The sequence below is a fragment of the Sparus aurata genome, chromosome 1, assembly GCF_900880675.1.
Source record: "Sparus aurata chromosome 1, fSpaAur1.1, whole genome shotgun sequence".
Classification (NCBI taxonomy): Eukaryota; Metazoa; Chordata; class Actinopteri; order Spariformes; family Sparidae; genus Sparus; species Sparus aurata.
Window position 1 is genome coordinate 30,900,648 of NC_044187.1, and position 21,889 is coordinate 30,922,536.

The following is a 21,889-nucleotide window of genomic DNA, read 5'->3' on the forward strand; positions in this document are numbered from 1 at the left end:
GTTGTTTTTCCTGACCTCTCAGTCTGACTCTTATGCTTTTGTAACATGTTTATTTCACCCTGGAGATCAATAAAGTGTCATACTTACTGAATTAATTGATTGATGAACAGTGCCAGATTAACTGATGTTTCAGACCATACCTGCAAGGTGGCCTTTATACACAGCATTAAACATCTCTTAACATAATGTCTTAGAGTGGACGGGTGATTGAAACTGGGCTTCAGTGACCCACCACTTTTGTTTTTAATCTCATAATTTTAACTATCTATCCCATCATTGTGACTTTGTCTCATGACTTGAGTTTTTATTATCTGATAATTGATACTTTTTTTCCTCTCAGTTTCTACTTTTTTAATTCTTATTTTCATGATTTACGATGGGAATATATGTATTTTTGTGTAGTAAAGGCTCGTTTTCGTGATTTTATTTTCTTTAATTGAAGACACTGGGCTTTCCGAGGCTCCCTGAACTACGCAGTTAACGTTTCAAGCCATGACGTCAGACGTAAGAGACAAATTAACGGCAGTACCGTTTGACGAGGTCAGAGGTCAAAGAACGGTCGCGCGGCTCTCATATGACGTATGCATAATAACAGAAATGTAGACGTTGATTAACTGTCAGTTGGTGACGTACAGTTGCTGTTTAAGTAGCTGAAAGTTAAGCTAACTACGAGTTAAAATGATTAGAAACAGTTTTAACACGAATGAAGATTAAAATACGGCTTCTGTTTTTACCTGTGGTAAGTTGTGATGACGTGAGCAAGATATTAACTGACATACCTCGAAAATGTATATATTTTAAATGCTAATGCTAGCTTACTGTTTTAGCAGGTAATCCAGCTGTATGCTAGCTGCCCAGTATCAAGTGGTGGAAAGTAGCTAGCGTTGTTTTAACATTAATTAACTTATTAAATACTTAATTGTGTCATATTGTGCTTTAACAACACTTGACTATGTTTTCCAAATGCTACTTCTACTTGACTACAATTCAGACAAGCATATTTGTAACTGTAGTTAAGTGGCTTTGATTCCTTTGAGTGTGATTTCTTCACTATTGGTTTACTGTCGATACCAACCTGATTTAATTTAAGGGGTTTATTGTTCATTATGAAGACTTAGTGATAATTAAAGAGCATTTTATTACTCATACTTTTATCTAACTGATCCGATGATCTTCCTCCAACACTGCAAAAGGCAGAAAAAGTTTGCTTCAACCTCATAAAGTTACCTGAATATCTAGAATCTTAAGACCTGGACATGTTACAGAGGAACAGGTGATGAGCAAATCAGAGCAAAATCTACCAAGAAGCCAGACAGAAAACTCCAGAGGTGTTTCATGACTGCTGGATGTGTAAGTAAGTTATTTTCTAACGTGAACCATGATAACTTTAGTTAAATAGTGATGTCACAGTAGTCTCTCTCTTGTTAGCTAGTTGTTAAGTTACTCAGGAGTAATACATGAACTAGCTTCCAACTCTGTGGTGGCAGATGAGAGTCTGTGCTTGTGTAAAATATGTTGTTTGGTGAGGCTGATAGCAGGCAAGTCTCAGAGTATTCACTCAGCTAACAAATTATATGCTTTTAATTATATGCCCATTTGCCAATTAAGAAAAACATGGAGGGGTTTGAAGAATGCAGTTTGCTGATTTAGTTGTAGTTTCTACTTCTGCTGCTAAATGGCAGTGAAGAGCCACATTTGACTTGAAGATAGAAGATAGTATTTATAATTGTTTTCCATTTTATTTTCTATTTGTCATAGTTTTAATATTAGATATTAGCTGTTATTGTTTTAATTTGCTTGTTTGTATCGACAGCTCCAGCACCATCATCAACATTCAGGGTTCAAGATGTTTATTGTCACCCTGGTTTTACAAGTACACTGGTGTGAAAATCTTCTGCGTAGAGACTCCACTGCAGAAATGGTCCCCCCAGGAACAAGGTCAAAGGTAGGCTTAGACAATATGAAAATGTTAAATGTTGCGATTATCCTGATAATCATCAAACTATCCTTAAATATATTTATTGCGTCGCAGATAGGACACATCTTTTGTAGCTGAAAAAGAATCCATCACAGAATCTTAAATAGGTAATCATAAGCTCTTCCTGCACAAATAAAGGATAATTAATGGTGGTAACCTCATCCATCGGTTATTTTTAGTTTGGAATCCAAGTGTTTTGGGCTCTGGTAAAGTTATAAGATATAAAGCTAGTCCACTCCTCTGTGAGCAGAAGCCACACTAGTCATTCTGAAACTTTAAATTGTTGGATTAGAAGTATGACAGACTGTAAACTGCAGCCCATCCTCATCATGCATATTAATAATGTGAGAAGGAGTCAGGCTTGTCTTCACAGCTTGATCTCAGTCTCATGCTAACTCTGATGACCACAGAGAAAAGTTGCCTTTCAAGAACACATCATTCTCCACTGAAAGACGTTTATTGAGGTGTGCTGTATTTGTTGTGTACATGATTTATCTGCTGATGAGCTTTAACATTTCTGAAGCCTTAAAGAAAGATAAGAGGAGCAGCGATAAGTTTACCCGCAGCAGCAAGTGGATTTATTGTCTCCCTTCTCTCCGTGCCAAGGTAGGTTATATCTTCATTTAAACTGTAAAGCATTTATCACTCTTATTCAGAGCAACATAAAGTCGATTTATATCAATACACACTGTGACTCTTTTGTCTTGTATTTCCACATAAAATCTAACAGTCTTGGAACCTTGAAAATGTGTTGAATTGATGCGTATCCTTAAAGCCACGGTTAGTTAGGGTGAATTTAAAACTAGAATAATGTTAATAATGTGAGTTTACCAAACTGTCTTCCACTAACAAACTGCCATCTGGTGGAGACTGTAACTCATTGCACCACACATTGTTGTCTTGACATGGAGCGCTGTCCCCCTTCAACACTGCAGCTGCTGGTTGAAGACATTTCTTTTGTTTCTCTCTTACATGGTTCATAATGACTTTATCATGTGACTTTTGTTTTTGTGCTCTAACGATTTCAACTTGAAAAGAAGTAAAGCACCAGGGGTCGACCGATGTGGATTTTTCTGGGCTGGCGTTTTTTCTACATAATCAGCCAGGGCCAATAATCAGTCTGTGCCTCACGAGTACCAGCCGACAAAAAGACTTTGTTTCCTTTACAAGAGTAAACGCAATCGTTACCTCTACCCCTGTTAGAAACCCACAGAACAGGTCTCTTATTTTAAAAAAATCAGCATTAAGAGGTTCACATAGAGTTTACAAAACAATAAAATGACTAGTTAAGTCAGTCAGTTACTGACTACATGCACATTAAAAAGTCTAGTTTAACAGCTTCACATCTGTCTGCTGCCTACTGTGCTGACCACAGAGGGACATGATCTTTAAAGAGGAAATGTTTCTCTGTTACAAGCAGAATTATTTATTGATATATTTAGTGTAATGATTCATGTGATATGATTGATCTTTCATACATTGACCTGCTGATTTAAGTTCTCAGGAGTCACACTGAGATGAGAGGAGCAGCTACGAGTTTAAAAGTGACAGTGAGTGGATTCCTGATCCTCCTTCTCTCTGTTCAAGGTAATGTATGTCTATATTTACATTGTTGGGCATTTAGTTACTCAGAGCTAGCTAAAAGATATTTTTTAGAATTATATAAAAATTAATGATAACCTTCATAATATTCTTTTAAATTGTTTGTGTGATATAATGCCAAATGTTGCAGACCATTAAAACACATTCCATTTTTGTGTCGTTAATGTTTAAGAATAAGAGTAGTGCTGTGTCAGTGATCTATACTTGGAGCTGTTAGTGGTTCATCTGGTGCCTGTACTCCGAAGCAGGATTTGTTGTTAGCAATGTAATTTCAGTGTTAACTCTGTGTTACGAAGCAGGTTCATGTCTTCTATCCTCTGTTATGAATTTGATTGTAGTTTCTGATGTCCTCTGTGTTACAGTGGTACAGATGTAACAATCTCCTTCAATTATTAACTCAAAAAGGGAAAAGTACAAATGCAAATTTAAGGGAACGAGCAGACTTGATAAGTTACAGTACAGTACAGGCGTTACACCAGTGGTCTCATGTACTGCCGTGTTGATAGCCAACCGGAATTCATGCAGCCATCGGTCCCAATCCTGATGATGGTTTTCTACAAAGCAAGCGATCATGGTTTTCAGGGGTTGTAGGCTGTAGTGAACTTTTGGGCCACACTACAGGATTCACACAGGCTGGACATCAGCTGGCATGTGAATTGAGGGCGTCGATCTGACACCAGGTAGGTGGGTGCCCCCCAGCGTGTGAAGATGTCATTTTTCAAGATGTGACAGACCTTTGATGTCTTGGCGCCCTTCAGAGGGAAAAGCTCCACCCACTTACTATAGTAATCTACTAGAATGAGCCTTACTGAGTGGGAATGGCCCGGTGAAGTCCACTCCTATCATCTTGCCGGGTGCTTTGACCTCCGTTGTCTGGAGATGACCAGTATGCTTGACATTAGAGCCTTTATACTGCTGACAGGAAAGGCAAGCACGGACATGACTCCAGACATCTTTGTGGACTATTGGCCACCATGCTACCTCCAAGATTTTCCGGAAGGGTCTTCATCCTTCCTAAATGTCCTCCAAATGGGCTGTTGTGGAAGTATGAGAGGAACTCTGGCACCAGCACAGTCGGCACAACCAACTGGTAGTTGAATCAGCTGTACAAAACTTCCTGTTGTTGGTAATGCATGCGACCTGGCATGGGTTGGCAGATTGTTAGCTCCAGGTCTTGGCACAATGTATTGTCCATCTGCATTTTTTCGGTGGCCTGAAGGGAACTGAGTAGATTAGCCCAGTATGACTTGGCAACAGCCACAGACACACACTACTTTCTTGCAGTGGCAGGGCGCGGGACAGAGCATCCTGGACAACATCACAGCAACCATGCTTGTAGTGGACCCAGAAGGAGAAAGCCTGCAGGCAGAGTGTCCATCTGGTGAAGCGGGATGATGCCTTAGGGCAGTTGAATGCCCAGGTCAGAGTACTTTGGTCTGTGCACACATCAAATGCTTCCCCTTTAAGGTAATGGCCCCACTTTTCGACTGCCCACATCACCGCCAGGCATTCCTTCTCTGAGGGAGAATACCTCAGTTCAGCACCATGGAGAGCTCTCGAAGCAAAGGCGATGGCTCTTTTTCTTCACCTTCAGTGGACTGCATCAGAACAGCTCCTGGCCCCACACCACTAAAGTCACAGTACACCTGAAAGCCAAGGTGTGGCCTCGGCTGCGCTAGCACCGGTTGTGACGGCAATAAGCGATTTAGATGTTCACATGCCGCTTGACACTGAGCCGACAATTCCATAACGTCCCTTTATTTTTGAGGTTGTTGAGTGGAAGCCACAGTATCCACTAACCTAGGAAGGAACTTGTGATACCAACCCTACCAACCCTAGGAACCTCTGGAGAGTTTTTAACTCTGTGGGACCTGGGTAGGCCATGGTGGCATCATCCCTCATGGGATCAACTTCCAATCCCTTCCCTGAAACTACATGGCCGAAGAAGACGAGTTGAGTCTGTAGGAGATGGTATTTTTTCACATTCAGGATTAGATAGGCCTGGTGCCGTTTCTGAAACACTGCCTCCAGGCCTTGCAGATGTTGCTCTTGCGTTCTGGAGAAGATGATGATGTCATCAATATAAACAAAGCAGATTCTGCCCTGTAGATCCCCCAAGACGCGTTCCATCAAGCGCTGGAAAGTGGACCCAGCATTCCTCGGGCCACACGGCATGACCTTGAATTGGAACAATCCTAAGTGGGTAATCATGGCGGTCTTCTGGATGCTATCTTCATCCATCGCCACCTGCCAGTAACCACTCTGGAGATCCAGAGAGCCAAAATACTGGGCTCTTTGCATAGACTCCAGTATTTCATGCACTAGTGGCATTGGATAAGCGTTGTGATGACTTTTGGCTTTAACTCCCCTGTAGTTGAAACTCAAACTTCTCCAGTCTCCTCTGATCGATGCCACCACATTTATACACCAGGTGGCCGGTGGTGGTCAACTTTCCACTGTCGACGTGACCGATAATTACTACATTAACATGAGTCTTCTCCATCACCATGCTTCAAGGTGGGTTTCTTGCTGACCAAGCACACAAACTGTAGGCTTCTGGGATGGAATAACCTTTTTGTCTTCCTTCTAAATTCTGCTATCAAAATAAAACTAACTTTGACAAGTCTAAACATGGCGGGCCGCCGTAAAACTCACTGAAAAAAGAAGCAAACATACGCAAAGCTCACCCAGCCCGTTTGGCAACTGGATCGCGGGCCCGCAGTAATCCGGTGTTCTTTCAATCCTTTTTTTGGTTTCTGTTGGATTTCTCCTGTGGAGATTCACCCAACAATCCTGCTGGCAACTTCCTCCAAACTCTGATGGTCCCTACCTGTCACGCGCCATCTCCCTGCGACCTTTCCCCTCTCCCCCATTTATCACAGTTGGTAAAAATAAACAGAGCAAAATATAATAATACCAGTCAGGGCTCCAGACTAACTTTTTTTACTAGGAGCACAGTGGCCCCTAAGTGAAAATTTTAGGAGCGCAATCACAAAATTTAGGGGCACACACCGTGAAGCAATTATATTGATTGTGTGTGTGTATGTATATATATATATATATATATATATATATATATATATATATATATATATATATATATATATATACATCTGCAGTTCATGAAATTCGTCTCTCTGAGACCTTCACCAGTCAAATTTGTGCACCCATTCTTCACGAAAACAGTATTTTGCCCTTTTTCGCCACACTCCTGTCTTCAAACTTGGACTCATCCTCTGAGTCAGGATTTGACTCTGGCACACTTCTAGGCTTATCGTGAAGAAAATAACCCAGAGATTCCACCAGATAGGTGTACGGTTCCTTACTGCTCCGATCCGGTTTTACAGTGCCACAGTTATAGGTCTGTGTTATAAAAACAACAACATGAAGTGTTCCTGACCGAAGGATTAGGAGAAGAGCTTGTGTTTGTCTCTTTTTTGAGATTTGTGTGCTGGTGTCAACACGGAGTGTTTTATTTTGAAAAGTAACCGGATGTTATATTGTTGTTTGTGCTCGGTGCGTCCTGCTCCGGCATCCGCCGAAATAGAAGTACTGCGTATCTGCTCCGGACTGCCGTAGCAGATACGCAGCGCAGCGGAGCTGGTGGAAGTTAAGACATCATCTAAAGTGAAAAACCAGCTCAGCCCCATCACGCAGTGGACACGTATCTGGTAGAATTGCAGAGTTCGTTTCGCCATTGTTCGCTGAAAGTGAAACCTTCTCCCTCTGCGCTCGGAAAAACTTTCAGACCCTCCTTCTCCACACATTAGTCAATTACAGTGCCAGTCCCTGCCCATCTAACACACATTGGCCTGCCACCTGTCAGTCCAGATTCCAGATTCTTTGATTCGCTTTGGTTACCTTCCACTACCGATCTTAAAAAAACAAAATAAAACACCGGCAAATTCACTGGTAGCACATGTGCGACTAAATGTAATATTTGGTCGCCCTTCTCAAATTTTGGTCGCAAAATGCGCCGATTTGGTCGCAGTCTGGAGCCCTGCCAGTCCGTATCAATTACCCGTGTTATTACCCTAGGCTCCTGATGAGTTTGAACCCATCATGGCAGTTTCAATTATGGCAAAAGACTAAACAAGAAACATGTTAATCACCACAGTTACCACACATCACGGTAGACTTAGGCGACCCTTGCACAGGGTCAGAAGGACTGGGGAGTGAATGACACTTCTACTGAAGTAGCAGGAGGAGGCCTGGGGCGAGCTGAAGATATTCAGAGATGCAGTTAATGCATAATGTTAATGTGAGCCCCTCTGGTGAAGTAATGGAGGGTAGTACAGTGAATCTGACCTGTAGCAGTGATGCTAACCCAGCAGCTAATTACCTGGTACAAGGGCGGCCAAACACTGACTCAAACACCAGGGGGAAAGTTCCATTTCCCCTCCATCAGCTCCGAAGACAGAGGGATCTATCACTGCAAGTTTGAGAATAAATATAGACATATCAACTCTTGATCTCTCTTCACTGTGTAAGTACAAAACATTTGCATATGAGGCATATGATTAGTACATTTAAAGTATTTGGAACATTTGATTAGTTTTTTGTTTTGCTCAACTCAAAGAGTTGAGTTTTTTGTAATATGTACTATTGAATGTAATGTAACATTTAGTGATGGAGGATAAAATGTTGTTTCAGGCTCCTGATTCAGTATCTCTGATGGTTCACTGCCCTCTAGTGGGGAAGTTTAAGTGTGGCACATTCAGGCTTCATCACTGTGAGTGCTTCCTCCTCTGTCTGCTTTAAAGGGTCAGTTCACCCAAATGACAAAAAGACACTTTCTCTCTTACCTTCAGTGGTGTGTAGCCATGCAGATAGTTTTGTTCTGTTTCTCTGCACACTGTGAAGTTTGGCTGTTTTTTTCAAAGGTTAGGTGACACTTTTTTGATTTTATCCTGATCTACATGTTGGACACAGTTTATCAATCTAAACCACCTAAATAATAATAATAATAATAATAATACATTTTATTTCATAGGCGCCTTTCTGTCACTCAAGGACACCTTACAGTAAACAAAGACAATTTAATGAGCCAAAGTCATTAAAAGCCATTTTGTGTCCTCATCAGATTCTACCAGTCTTCTTGAACTATGTGTGTTAAACACAACTTTAGTCTGATGTGGGTGTTGACTGGCATTTGGCACGTCATGTATGTTAATAAGATAAAGAGGAAGTACATCTAGTGGTTTAAGAGCCTGATATCTGTCTTCTGCTCACTGACGACTGAGGAACGGCTTCTTTCAAGACGACGTCCGTCTTCATTGTAAGTAGAATTGTTTGTAGATGTGACTGATACTGTAAACCTCCTGTGTGCATCATTATTTTATCTGCTGACATGTTTTATTGTCTCTGAAACCTCACAGAGAGATCAGAGGAGCAGATATGAGTTTAACTGCAGCAGTGAGTGGATTTGTCGTCTTCCTTCTCTCTGTGTCAGGTACAGTTACATTTACTGCATTTAAAGAGGGAATCTGGACTTTTGCATGAAGTAGCTGTGTGCTCAGCACTTTTACACGCTGTAAACTGAGAATATTTGGGGTTTTCAGAACTTTTCCCTTCTCTTCCTGTTTAATGTGTTCTAAAGTTGACCCTGGCTGCAGAAGCAGCAGCTCATGTGGAGGACGATTAGTTTGTATCTGCAGCTACTTTTATCACAGTGAAGTTTTTTGGAGGGATATTGTTCTCACAGTAAAACCCCAAAACTGACTGTACTTCTTGTAAATGATCGTACATCCGCACCACTCCCTGCTAGTTCTGTTAGTGCTGTCTGACGTCAGTGTGATGTTTCCATGCTATATGCAGACAGCTTATCATTACATCATAGCTGCTTGAAGCAGATTGACACCTCAGTGTTCTGCTTTTATTTTTGTAGTTTTCACACTTACCTCAGCAGCATCCTGATCACAGAGTGAACAGAGAGAACTGACCAAGAACAGCACAGACTCTGATCAATAATATTTCTCCTCTTATCCTGGTCAGTAAACTGCATTAAAGGTCACAGGTTCAATACATTCCTGTTCACTTCACTGCACCTTCAGACTGGGTGCACACTGAGTTTAACTGTAGAAAGCATGTTCACATCTTCCACTCTTCCTTTGTTTGTGTTCATCCTGGTGTCATTCAGAAATAACATACAAAAGTCATAAAGTGTTATTTATTTAAAGCATTAGTTAGAAAGTGCATATTAAAGGGAAGTTAACATGTGGGTGGAGTAACATGAGTATTTTGTACAACTTTTTGTCAACATCTCAGAAAAGTGTGTAAAATATGTTTTTATTAATTTTCTGTGTGGACGACTTTTTGTTGACACATGATTAAGAACTGTTGATGACAGTAATTAGTCTGATAATCGAGGATTTTGAAGCACGTCCATGTTACCTTTCCTCCACATCATATTGGTAGTTTGATCACTTTTGTCTCATTAACTGATTGTTAACTGAAGTTATTCAGTGTCATTGTGTTTTCTGATGTTCTCTGTGTTACAGTGATACAGGGTCAGGATGACTGGGGAGTGACTTACAGCTCTACTAAGATCTGTGCCTTAAAAGGAGCAACAGTGGACATGAGCTGCACCTACACATACCCATCCAGAAAATATGGCCGGGATGCTGAAGTTAAAGAAACATTCTGGTTTACTAAACTGAGTGCAAAACAACCTGTGGATCTGAGAACAGACTCAGATTATCAAGATCGTGTTGAGTACAGTTGTTCTGAGAAGAGTTGCAGTCTGAGAATCACAGACCTGAGAGAGAGCGACACAGTTGAGTACAAGTTCAGATTCATAACAAACCAACCAGATGGGAGTTATACTGGTTCACCTGGAGTCACTTTGAGGGTCACAGGTAACATTTTCGACTGAATATTTATTAGTTTAGTTCAAAGTGTTTAATTTCTGGTTAATGTTTGTAAACATCTTATGTATGTATTTATAAACATAATTAACATTGTTGTTCATTACCACATATTTACAGAGCCTCTCAAGCTGCAGGTGCATCCATCACATTCACCCACTCACCTGACGTGTGTCAGCAGTTGTTATGGTCAAACGTCCTTCATCTGGTTCAAGAATGGAGAGAAAGTACCAGAAAATAAATGGTATTACTCTCCAGGCGTCGTTGGTCATGCAGACGAGTACACCTGTGCTGTCAAAGGTTATGAGAAGTTCCCGTCTCCTCCAGTGTGTGAGTTCACTTTCTGTTCTATCTAATGGAGACTTTAACATGTTGATGTAACTCAGTGGTATTTGGTGATTTGTTGTACAGAAGTGATTGACAACCAAACAGCTGCACTAAGAGTCTAGACTTGTTGAATAAATATTTATTTTATGTGTCTTCACTCCAAATTAAGCCACAAAATAACAGATCACAGATCCGTCTGTGTCTTTATTGACACTTAAAGATGTAAAACACTTTGATTCAAGAACTTTTTTAAGTCTGGTCCATCCACAAGAGTGAACAGAATCTAGTCTTCTGATTGTTCAGATGTGAGGAGTTATAAGATATTATTCTTACTTGTGTTTTGAATGTTAGTATGTAGAACTTTATCTTCCTGACCTACTGGAGTTCATCAGTAAACATGAAAGTGTCCAAAGACACTGAACCAGGATAATTTCCTTGATCACTGATGAACTATGAAACATTCTGTCTGTGATCTTTATGTTCATTTGGATTTATGTTGATTATGTTGAAGTAAGATTAATTAGTTTGGTATTTCTGATTTCTTACCGGGACCTCCATTACCAACACACATATTAAAACTGAATGTCAACATATTACATTTTTTTCTCCCCCAGATGCTCCAAAGCTTCCCTCTGTGTCAGTGAGTCCCTCTGCTGAGATAGTGGAGGGCAGTTCAGTGACTCTGACCTGTAGCAGTGATGCTAACCCAGCAGCTAAATACACCTGGTACAAGGAGAATGGAGATCCAGACCTTCAACCTCTCAGTAAAGAACCACAGCTTGTCTTCAGCTCCATCCAGTCCTCTGACTCTGGAGAGTATTACTGTACAGCTGAGAACGAGCTGGGGAGGAGGACGTCTGAATACATCTATATTAATGTGACATGTGAGTGAAACGCAGGACATTGGATTATATGTCACATTGTTTTTTTTTTATGTTGTCAGGCCTGTTATACAAACTGGACTGTGGGGTTTGTTTTCTGTTTTTGTATAACTCTTTAATTTCGTTGATTCTTCTTGTTTCCTTTTTGTTGCTTTCATGTTTGAATTTTGGACTTTGATTAACAGCATTAGAGTTCGCTCGTTGTTCCTTTACCTGCCTGTCTCTGTGAAAGTCCTGCATTCAGGTCCATTTTTGCATAATTGTGACATTTTTTTGCTACTCCTCAACTCCTGGATTTTCTTTTTAACTCAGCAACGATCAGGCGTTACTTCCTGTTTCAGTGTCAGTTGCCTGCTGTAGTTCACTGAGCAACTGCAGCAGATTTATACTTCTTTCTACCTCCTCATCTTCCTATGAAATCACTTAACTAAAATGCGCTTTCAAGTGATAATCTGCATTCATCTTTACAGATGCTCCAAAGCTTCCCTCTGTGTCAGTGAGTCCCTCTGCTGAGATAGTGGAGGGCAGTTCAGTGACTCTGACCTGTAGCAGTGATGCTAACCCAGCAGCTAATTACACCTGGTACAAGAAGAATGGAGATCCAGACCTTCATCCTCTCAGTAAAGAACCACAGCTTGTCTTCAGCTCCATCCAGTCCTCTGACTCTGGAGAGTATTACTGTACAGCTGAGAACGAGCTGGGGAGGAGGACGTCTGAATACATCTATATTAATGTGACATGTGAGTGAAACTCAGCTGATTTAAATCATCTAATGACTTTTTAAAACTTTATTATCTGTCTGTATCAGTCGATGTCCAGTGTGAGTACAAAATATAAACAGCTCTGGTGTCCTGCTGACTCAGCGTTAAGAGACATATGACTTGTAGCCACAGTGAACCTGCTTCACATGTTTACACACATATCTCCAGATATATAATGTGAATTTAATGTTAACTGTAGTCTATTTGTGTAGGTTGGAAGAAGAGAGGTCTAAAAAGGCAAAATACAAGTTATGTTCACAGAACACATGACGTTAATCCAAAATGTAAATGTGACAAAGCCTTCAACTGATGTGAATGACATGAGTCTCTTTATATCTCCTCCAGATGCTCCAAAGCTTCCCTCTGTGTCAGTGAGTCCCTCTGCTGAGATAGTGGAGGGCAGTTCAGTGACTCTGACCTGTAGCAGTGATGCTAACCCAGCAGCTAATTACACCTGGTACAAGGAGAATGAAGACTCACCAAAAGCATCAGGACAGATCTTCACCATCACTGACTTCAGAGCTGAACACAGTGGGAATTATTCCTGTGAAGCCCAGAATAGAAGAGGAAGAAACAAAACCACCGTACATCTGACTGTGGCAGGTGAGTTATCTTCATTCACCTGCACACACACCTGTTTACTGCACCAGACCAGATTAACATGTTAATATGTAACAACTCATAACTGGTGCAGAGAAAATAACATTTCCTGTCTGCGTGCAGAGACAGTTTTTCTGTAGCTGTGTTCAGGGAGGAACCTCCATCATGTCAGAGGTGGAGGACTCTGACTGACTGATTAACAGACAGCATCACCTGGAAAAGTGATTTATTGATTCTCATCACATATCTGTGTGTATTTCTAGTGAATTCAACAAAGATTATGAACATCATCAGGTTGACTGTGGTGGTCTTGATGCTGATTCCTCTTCTTCTCCAGAGTCTGTGGACGAGGTGAAACAATCAGAATCCATCAGCTCTTTTGTTTTCTTCTTCAGACTTCATTTAGTTTTAGTGATGTGAGTTTCTCAATGTGGGATTTTGTATTTGTTGTTGGACTCAATCCAGGAAGAAGAAAACTCTGAGCTCCACCACTGAACCACAAGAACCTGTCGAGATGATAGAGGTGAGACAGAGAGAGAGGCCGTCTTGACAAACCCTCCTCTATATCACAGTTATAATAACTTGACTGATCTGATTTGATGCCGGTTCATGAACGAGGTCCTTTGAGCCTCATTTTGTCGTCTCTCCTCATCAGTTGGACTCTTGTCCTGATTATGAGGACGTCTCAGACTTCACTGCAGCACAGACAGAAGACACAGAGCAGCAGGAAGACATGCTGTGAAGTCCAGTCAGGTTAGAGACTCCTGCATCCAATAAAACATCCCTGACTTTAGATTTACAGTCACAGTCACAACTAAAAGTTTACACATGTGTTCTGTGATTGTCTTCAGATGCAGCTGAACCAGAGGCAGGACTCACCTGATGGACACAAAGAAGTACCACATTGAAATATCACAGAGGAGAGCGAGGCTGTGGAGGATGTGGGGGAAGTGGACACATTTACCTTCAGCTCCAAAAGTTTTCATGTTGAGTTTTCAGTAGCAGCAGCAGGTAGGAGTCAGCAGCACAGACAGTCAGCAGCAGCATGTAGCAGGAAGTTTAGAAGAACGTGGAGTCGGCAGCTTCAACTGAATCATGTCCAGCTGTCAGACATGATTTATTGTTCAGATCAGCTTACTGCTTAAACTATGAGAGCTTATTTTAACCTGAACAGTCAGTTATATTATAGAAATTGATGCGATGTTAAACAAAATGTATTTTGAAATTCTACAGAATAATAAATAAGATTTGAAAAGTGTCTGATCAGCTTCTGGGTTTTCACCTGTCCTGGCTGACAAAGCCAATAAAGTGAGTTCAAAGTGAGACAGTGAGCTGAGAGCATCACATTTGACTTCATGTACAGTTTATATTTCCACACATTAACACCAAACATAAGTCCAGTAGTAAAACACTTTGACAGATGTTACATTTTCCAATTATTTCTGCTGCTGAGTCAAATCAACAGCCAGCTTCCACAACAAGTGAAGGAGCTGTTGGACAGCTCTGTAGGTGAAACATTAGTGTGCAGAACGTTTAAACTTCAGCTTTAAACTAATTATTCTTCTGTTAATGTTTGAGATTACTATTTGTTCACCAGATATCAAGACATTTGAATTTAACTCTGTCCTTTAGCTTTGGCTTATTGCTCACATTTTGTGTCCATAAGAATGAAATGTGCCACAGTTTAATGGTTCTTGATGATTTGGGATGTTGCTGATATGAAGATGCACAGAGAAAGTTTTTACTGAGGAGGACCTGAACTAATATTTGAGCCGTAAATCACCGTTAGGTTCAAATAAATTATTTTGGGGTGATTGAATGAAGCAGAGTAGATCCAGGCTCACTAAATGTGAAGCCCTTTCAGAATAAAAGTCCATGTTTATGTAACACCCTGTTCATAAAGGGTGTAAAGTTTTTGATCACTACTCTGAACTATGGACTCCTGAACTCAATCACTAGAATAGAATAGAATTTTATTGTCATCGTTTTGAGAAAGAAATGTGCATTTCACTGCCTGTGGGAAGAAATTGTCCTTCAGTCAGTTTGTTTTAGATCTGATGGATCTATATCTCTTCCCAGAGGGCAGGGGGGAGAACAGGTAATGTCCGGGGTGAGTGGGGTCCTTAACAATACAGCTGGCCTTCTTTTTGAGTTGGCCAGTGTAAATGTCTCTGAGAGGGGGTAGTGTCATCCTGATGACACGCTCCGCTGTCCTCACCACCCGCTGCAGGTCCTTCCTGTCCTGTGCTGTGCAGCTGGAGAAACACACCGTGCAGCAGTAGGTCAGGACGCTTTCCATCGCTGACCGATAGAAGTTGGTCAGCAGGTGTTGAGGGAGGTGAGCGTGCTTCAGCTTCCTGAGGAAGTAAAGTCTCTTGGGCCTTCCCCACCTGATGAGAGATGTGTGTGGTCCAGGTGAGGTCGGCCGAGATGTGAACCCCAAGGGACTTAAAGCTCTCTACCCTCTCTACCTCCTCCTGTGCATGTAGAGGGCAGAAAGCTCTGTGCGTTTGGATTTCTGGAAATCCACAATCAGTTCCTTGGTTTTCGAGGTGTTTAAGTCCAGGTTATTTTCCGAACATTCTGTCAGATGCTGAATCTCCTCCCTGTTGGCTTACTCGGTTTTATTAGTTATCAGTCCTACGATAGTCGTGTCATCAGCAAATCTGACGATGGTGTTGTGGGGTGGATGGGGGAGCAGTCATGGGTGAAGACGGAGTAGAGGAGTGGGCTGAGGACACATCCCTGTGGTGTGCCAGTGTTCAGGATGAGAGTGGATGATGTGTGGCCTCCCATCCTGATGTGTTGTGGTCTGTTGCTAAGAAAGTCCAGTATCCATGTGCACAGTGAACTGCCTAAGCCCAGGTTGCTCAGTTTGTAGATCAGTTTATGGGGGATGACCATGTTGAATGCTGAGCTGAAGTCCACAATCAGCACTCTTACATACGTGTTGGGCTGGTCCAGGTGTGTCAGGGCTGTGTGGAGTGGAGCATCCTCTGGTGATCTGTTCACTCGATAGGCAAACTGGTGTTGGTCCAGGTCAGCAGGGAGGGCAGATTTAATGTGAGAGAGGATGAGTCTCAAAACATTTTGTGATTACGGATGTGAGAGCAACTCTGTGATAGTCATTAGGGCAGTTCACTGTACCTTTCTTTGGGACTGGAATGATGGTGGCTGACTTCAGGCAGGTGGGGACTGCAGATTGTAGTAGCGAGAGGTTGAAGATGGTGGTGAATACCTCAGCTAGCTGGTCTGTGCAGGACTTGAGAATCCTACCGGTGACTCCGTCTGGACCAGCTGCTTTCCTGGTGTTGACTCTACGCAGGGTGGATCTGTCCTGATGTTGGTCCAGCTGAATGGTGTTGTCCTTCCCTGGTAGAGCAGGGTGTGTGTCAGCAGCAATCCGGCGGTCAAAGCGAGACAGGAAGTTGTTGAGTTAGTCTGGCAGTGTGCGGTCTGTGGAGTTGGTGGCTGTGTAGCTGTCGTTATAGCCAGTCAGAGTCTTTCTCCCCTGCCACATGCTTCTGCAGTTGTTTCTGTTAAAGTGCTCCTCTATGCGCTGCTTGTAGCTGCGTTTGGCCTCATTGATGTCTCTCCTCAGGCTTCACTGAGCTTGCTTGAAGGCCTGCAGGTCCTCAGACATAAACGCAGAATCCCGGGTCCTTAGCAGGGTCCTCACCTTGCTGTTGAACCACAGTTTCTACCTGTGATGCTTCATAAATTAGATGTCCCATGTAAACAAGTTAAAATAAAGTTTTAGTGATAAAATGTGAAAATAAATTAAATCTGAATGTAATGTAACATTCAGTGATGGAGGATAAAATGTTGTTTCAGGCTCCTGATTCAGTATCTCTGATGGTTCACTGCCCTCTAGTGGGGAAGTTTAAGTGTGGCACATTCAGGCTTCATCACTGTGAGTGCTTCCTCCTCTGTCTGCTTTAAAGGGTCAGTTCACCCAAATTACATAAAGACACTTTCTCTCTTACCTTCAGTGGTGTGTAGCCATGCAGATAGTTTTGTTCTGTTTCTCTGCACACTGTGAGGTTTGGCTGTTTTTTCAAATGTTAGGTGACACTTTTTTTTTTACCCCGATCTACATGTTGGACACAGTTTATCAATCTGAACCACCTAAATGAGTCAAAGTCATTAAAAACCATTGTGTGTCCTCATCAGATCCTACCAGTCTTCTTGAACTATGTGTGTCAAAAGCAACTTTAAAGTAATGTGGGTGTTTACTCGCACTCAGCACGTCACGTATGTTAATAAGCTAAAGAGGAAGTACATCTAGTGGTTTAAGAGTGTGATATCTGTCTTCTGCTCACTGACGACTGAGGAACGGCTTCTTTCAAGACGACGTCCTTCTTCATTGTAAGTAGAATTGTTTGTAGATGTGACTGATACTGTAAACCTCCTGTGTGCATCATTATTTTATCTGCTGACATGTTTTATTGTCTCTGAAACCTCACATAGAGATCAGAGGAGCAGATATGAGTTTAACTGCAGCAGTGAGTGGATTTGTGGTCTTCCTTCTCTCTGTGTCAGGTACAGTTACATTTACTGCATTTAAAGAGGGAATCTGGACTTTTGTATGAAGTAGCTGTGTGCTCAGCACTTTTACACGCTGTAAACTGAGAATATTTGGGGTTTTCAGAACTTTTTCCTCCTCTTCCTGTTTAATGTGTTCTAAAGTCGACCCTGGCTGCAGAAGCAGCAGCTCATGTGGAGGACGATTAGTTTATATCTGCAGCTACTTTCATCACAGTGAAGTTTTTTGGAGGGATATTGTTCTCACAGTAAAACCCCAAAAACTGACTGTACTTCTTGTATATGATCGTACATCCGCACCTCTCCCTGCTAGTTCTGTTAGTGCTGTCTGACGTCAGTGTGATGTTTCCATGCTATATGCAGACAGCGTATCTTTCCGTCATAGCTGCTTGAAGCAGTCTGACACCTCAGTGTTCTGCTTTTATTTTTGTAGTTTTCACACTCAGCAGCATCCTGATCACAGAGTGAACAGAGAGAACTGACCAAGAACAGCACAGAATCTGATAAATAATATTTCTCCTCTTATCCTGGTCAGTAAACTGCATTAAAGGTCACAGGATCAATACATTCCTGTTCACTTCACTGCACCTTCAGACTGGGTGCACACTGAGTTTAACTGTAGAAAGTGTGTTCACATCTTCCACTCTTCCTTTGTTTGTGTTCATCCTGGTGTCATTCAGAAATAACATACAAAGTGTTATGTATTTAAAGCATTAGTTAGAAAGTGCCTATGTAACGGGTTGTGTCTGTGCGTGGTCCTATGGTGGATGTGTCTCCTTTTGTGTCTATGGTGTAGGAACAACAGCACGGCCACACAGGATTTGTTCTCAGTCTGGTCCCCTTTTACTGGTACAAAATCAGCAAAACACAGTTATTATCCACAAAGTTATGCAACTGCAATCATTCAGATCTCCAGATCGGGAGTATTTTCCTCTGCTTTCACAAAAGACTAATATAAATACATTTCAGTATCATTACAGTCTTTTTCCATACTTCTCCAATATAAACAAACGTGATCGTATAGAGGTAATATTACATATGACACCAAAACAATGAGAGCTATTCTTTTTTTTTGTTACAATCACAATAAAAACATAAAAAAATGGTAAATAAACATTTTGTCCACAGACAATTAACAGAATATTTTGTGCTCTATATAGTGCAACAGGTTATGTTAACAAAGCCTACTTGGCACAGAAACCTTACATCAGCATTATATAAAATTCACATTTAACAAAGCCTACCTGGTACAAAATCAGAAAAACACAGTTGTTATCCACAACGTTATGCAACTGCAATCATTCAGATCTGTGTAATGAAGAGTGGAAAAATTACTATTCAAAGTAATAACAATGAAATATTGCACCGGGAGCAAGCTAGCAAGTGTGTCGCTAGCTAGTTAGCATTAGCGCAACATGTAAACTACTCGTTGATAAAGTTAAAGATAGATAGATAAACTATTTCTGCAAAGAAACGTCTATAACTTTCCACATACGTGCTAGTAATCCTCACAGTAAAAACACATGCTCTTCACAGTTTTAAAGATAGTTAAAATATTAAACACAGAAACATTAGTTGCAGCACCACGCTTATGTACCCACCTCCAGCTCAGGAATATTTTCCTCTGCTGAGGCACGTAAAAAGGAATCTGTCTGTCCAGTTGCACTATTAACCCACCAGGTGGCTCCAAAACTACAGTATACATGTATATAAGACAAGCATGTCTATTTTGTAGGAATTCATAACAGGTTATTTCTAACTCTGTTACTGAATTTCGCCCAAAATTTTAGACATGCACAGCATCGCTTTCACCATAATATCTCAAAAGAAAACCTAACTTGACATGGTTACACAAACACTCCAACTGGCCTCACTACACGTCCAACACGAGTTCTGTATGGTGCTTGAATCAGAGTGAACAGGGCTCCAGACTAACTTGTGTGTGTGTATATATTATATAAAATATATATATATGTATATGTGTGTATATATATATACATACATATACACATATATATATATATATATATATATATATATATATATATATATATATATATATATACATACATATACACATATATATATATATATATATACATACATATACACATATATATATATATATATATATATATATAGCGGACCTGGTGGAAGTTAAGACATTATCGAAAGTGAAAAACCATCTCAGCTCCACCACACAGCGGACACGTATCTGGTTGAATCACAGAGTTCGTTTCGCCATTGTTCGCTGAAAGTGAAACCTTCTCCTTCTGCGCTGGGAACAACTTTCGGACCCTCCCCCTCCACACATTAGCCACTTACAGTGCCATTCCTTGCCCATCTAACACACATTGGCCTGCCACCTGTCAATCGAGATTCAAGATTCTTTGATTCACTTTGGTTCCCTTCCACTACCGGTGTTAAAAAAGATAAAATAAAACACCGGCAAATTCACTGGTCGCACATGTGCGACTAAATGTAAAATTTGGTTGCACTGTCTCAAATTTTGGTCGCAAAATGCGCCGATTTGGTCTCAGTTTGGAGCCCTGGTGAATGGAAGGTGTTTTTGTGCTGGGCGTATTGTCTGAGAGAACAGAATGCGTGAAGCGTGTGTCAGGTGAAGGGGCATGTGTGCAGCCATGTTCAGAGATCATATCAGTCTGTGATTGAGGGTGTGAGCTGCCTGCATGCTTAGGGTCATCGCCCATACATACAGAACATCTCCACAAGTCAAGTTGCCGACCCACTCCTGGGTTCTGCTCCAAGCAACTCCCGCTTCCACAACAGACATCATTCCATCCACGTCAGTGACATCACCGGACTCATTCTCACAGGCCGACAAAAGGGTGTGATCCGAGACACTGTCCACATCAACAGGTAAGAAGTTAACAAGCATCAGCAGGTTACGATGAACAACTCTCTCTCGTCCAGTCATAAGATTCCTGATCCGATAAGTGTGAGTGGAGGAATTCATGCTCACAACAGTGTATATCGTGGACTCCCATTGGTCTGCTGTCTTTCCTTTCCCTCTGACACGTGTGTTCGAGACCAGGACTTGGTCACCTGTAGTGAGGGACTTTCCTTTAGTGCGATGGTTGTAGAGTTCAGCCTGGCGACTCTGTTCCTTGTCAATATGCCCTTGAGCAATAGCCATGGCCTCCTGAAGGTCCTTTGTCAGAGACACCACATAGCTGTCATAACTGCCAATCTCTGGGTCTTTCAGGATGTTCTTGGAAAGGACATCAACTGGGAGACGTGGAACTCTTCCAAACATAAGGTAGAAAGGGGGGTAGCCCGTGGTCTCATGTACAGTACAGTTATACATGAAAGTCAGGGTTTGGAGTTGTTGGGGCCAATGGTGCTTTGCATCAGGCGAGAGAGCTCGAATCATGTTAACTAGCGTCCTATTGAAGCGTTCCACGCTACCATTGCCCATTGGATGATACGGAGTCGTCCGGGACTTCCCCACACCAGCAACCTTCAACAATTTGCTTATCAGTTGACTCTCAAACGAGGCGCCCTGATCCGAATGGATGCAAAAGTACTTGTCCCAGAGTTGCTTCGCTGCCTGTTTAGTGGACTGATCTCGACAAGGGAAAGCTTGCGCTAGCCTGGTAAAATGGTCCGTCACTACCAGCACATCGACAGACTTGTTGTTAGAGTCCTCTGCAGTCCAGAAATCAATGCACACAATCTCCAAGGGTGCAGAGGTCTTTATACTCCAGAGGGGCTCTCTCAGCAGTCTTGCTGATGACGCACCTCGGGCATTTGCAGACATAGTCTTTGACATCTCGGTCAATGTGAGGCAAGAAGAATCTCTGACGGGCCAGACCCAAGCTCCTAGATTGCCCCTGATGGCCAGCGCTATCATGAGTTCCTTTGAGCACCTCAGATTTCAAGGAATCGGGGACCACAAACTGGTATCTCCTCTTCTTGGAGACTTGGTCCTTGGATACTCTGCACAGGATACCATTGCAAGTTGTCAATTTCTCCCAATGTTTCAGGTATCTGATGAACATGACAGGCTCCTTGGGCTTTTCTCTCCTGGATGGACGTCGGCCACGTTCAACAAAGTACAACACTCTGGAGAGGACAGGATCCTCCAACTGCCCTCCATGCAACTCACTCTCCGAGAACACAGGTAGGAGATCTTCGTCAGGGGGAACTAGCTGAGAACTAGTGTGTCTCAAGGATGGCAGAGACTTCTTCTTTGGAGAAAGACCGGTTCTTGACACATTCAGGCACATAAGGCTCCCCTCCTCCTCTACTATCACAATCATCTCGACCGGTGTTTGACTGCCTGAAGGCATCCTGAACGGAGTCGGA

General features: G+C 41.9%; 1 long non-coding RNA gene across 1 annotated transcript; it reads left to right on the forward strand.

Moving 5' to 3' along the window:
* Positions 1-12,830: 12,830 nt before the first annotated feature.
* On the forward strand, positions 12,831-14,201 carry LOC115569915 (uncharacterized). The gene is made up of 5 exons (XR_003981636.1): positions 12,831-13,018; positions 13,279-13,366; positions 13,481-13,538; positions 13,671-13,768; positions 13,867-14,201. It is a non-coding gene; the product is annotated as an uncharacterized LOC115569915 (long non-coding RNA).
* The last annotated feature ends 7,688 nt before the right edge of the window (positions 14,202-21,889 follow it).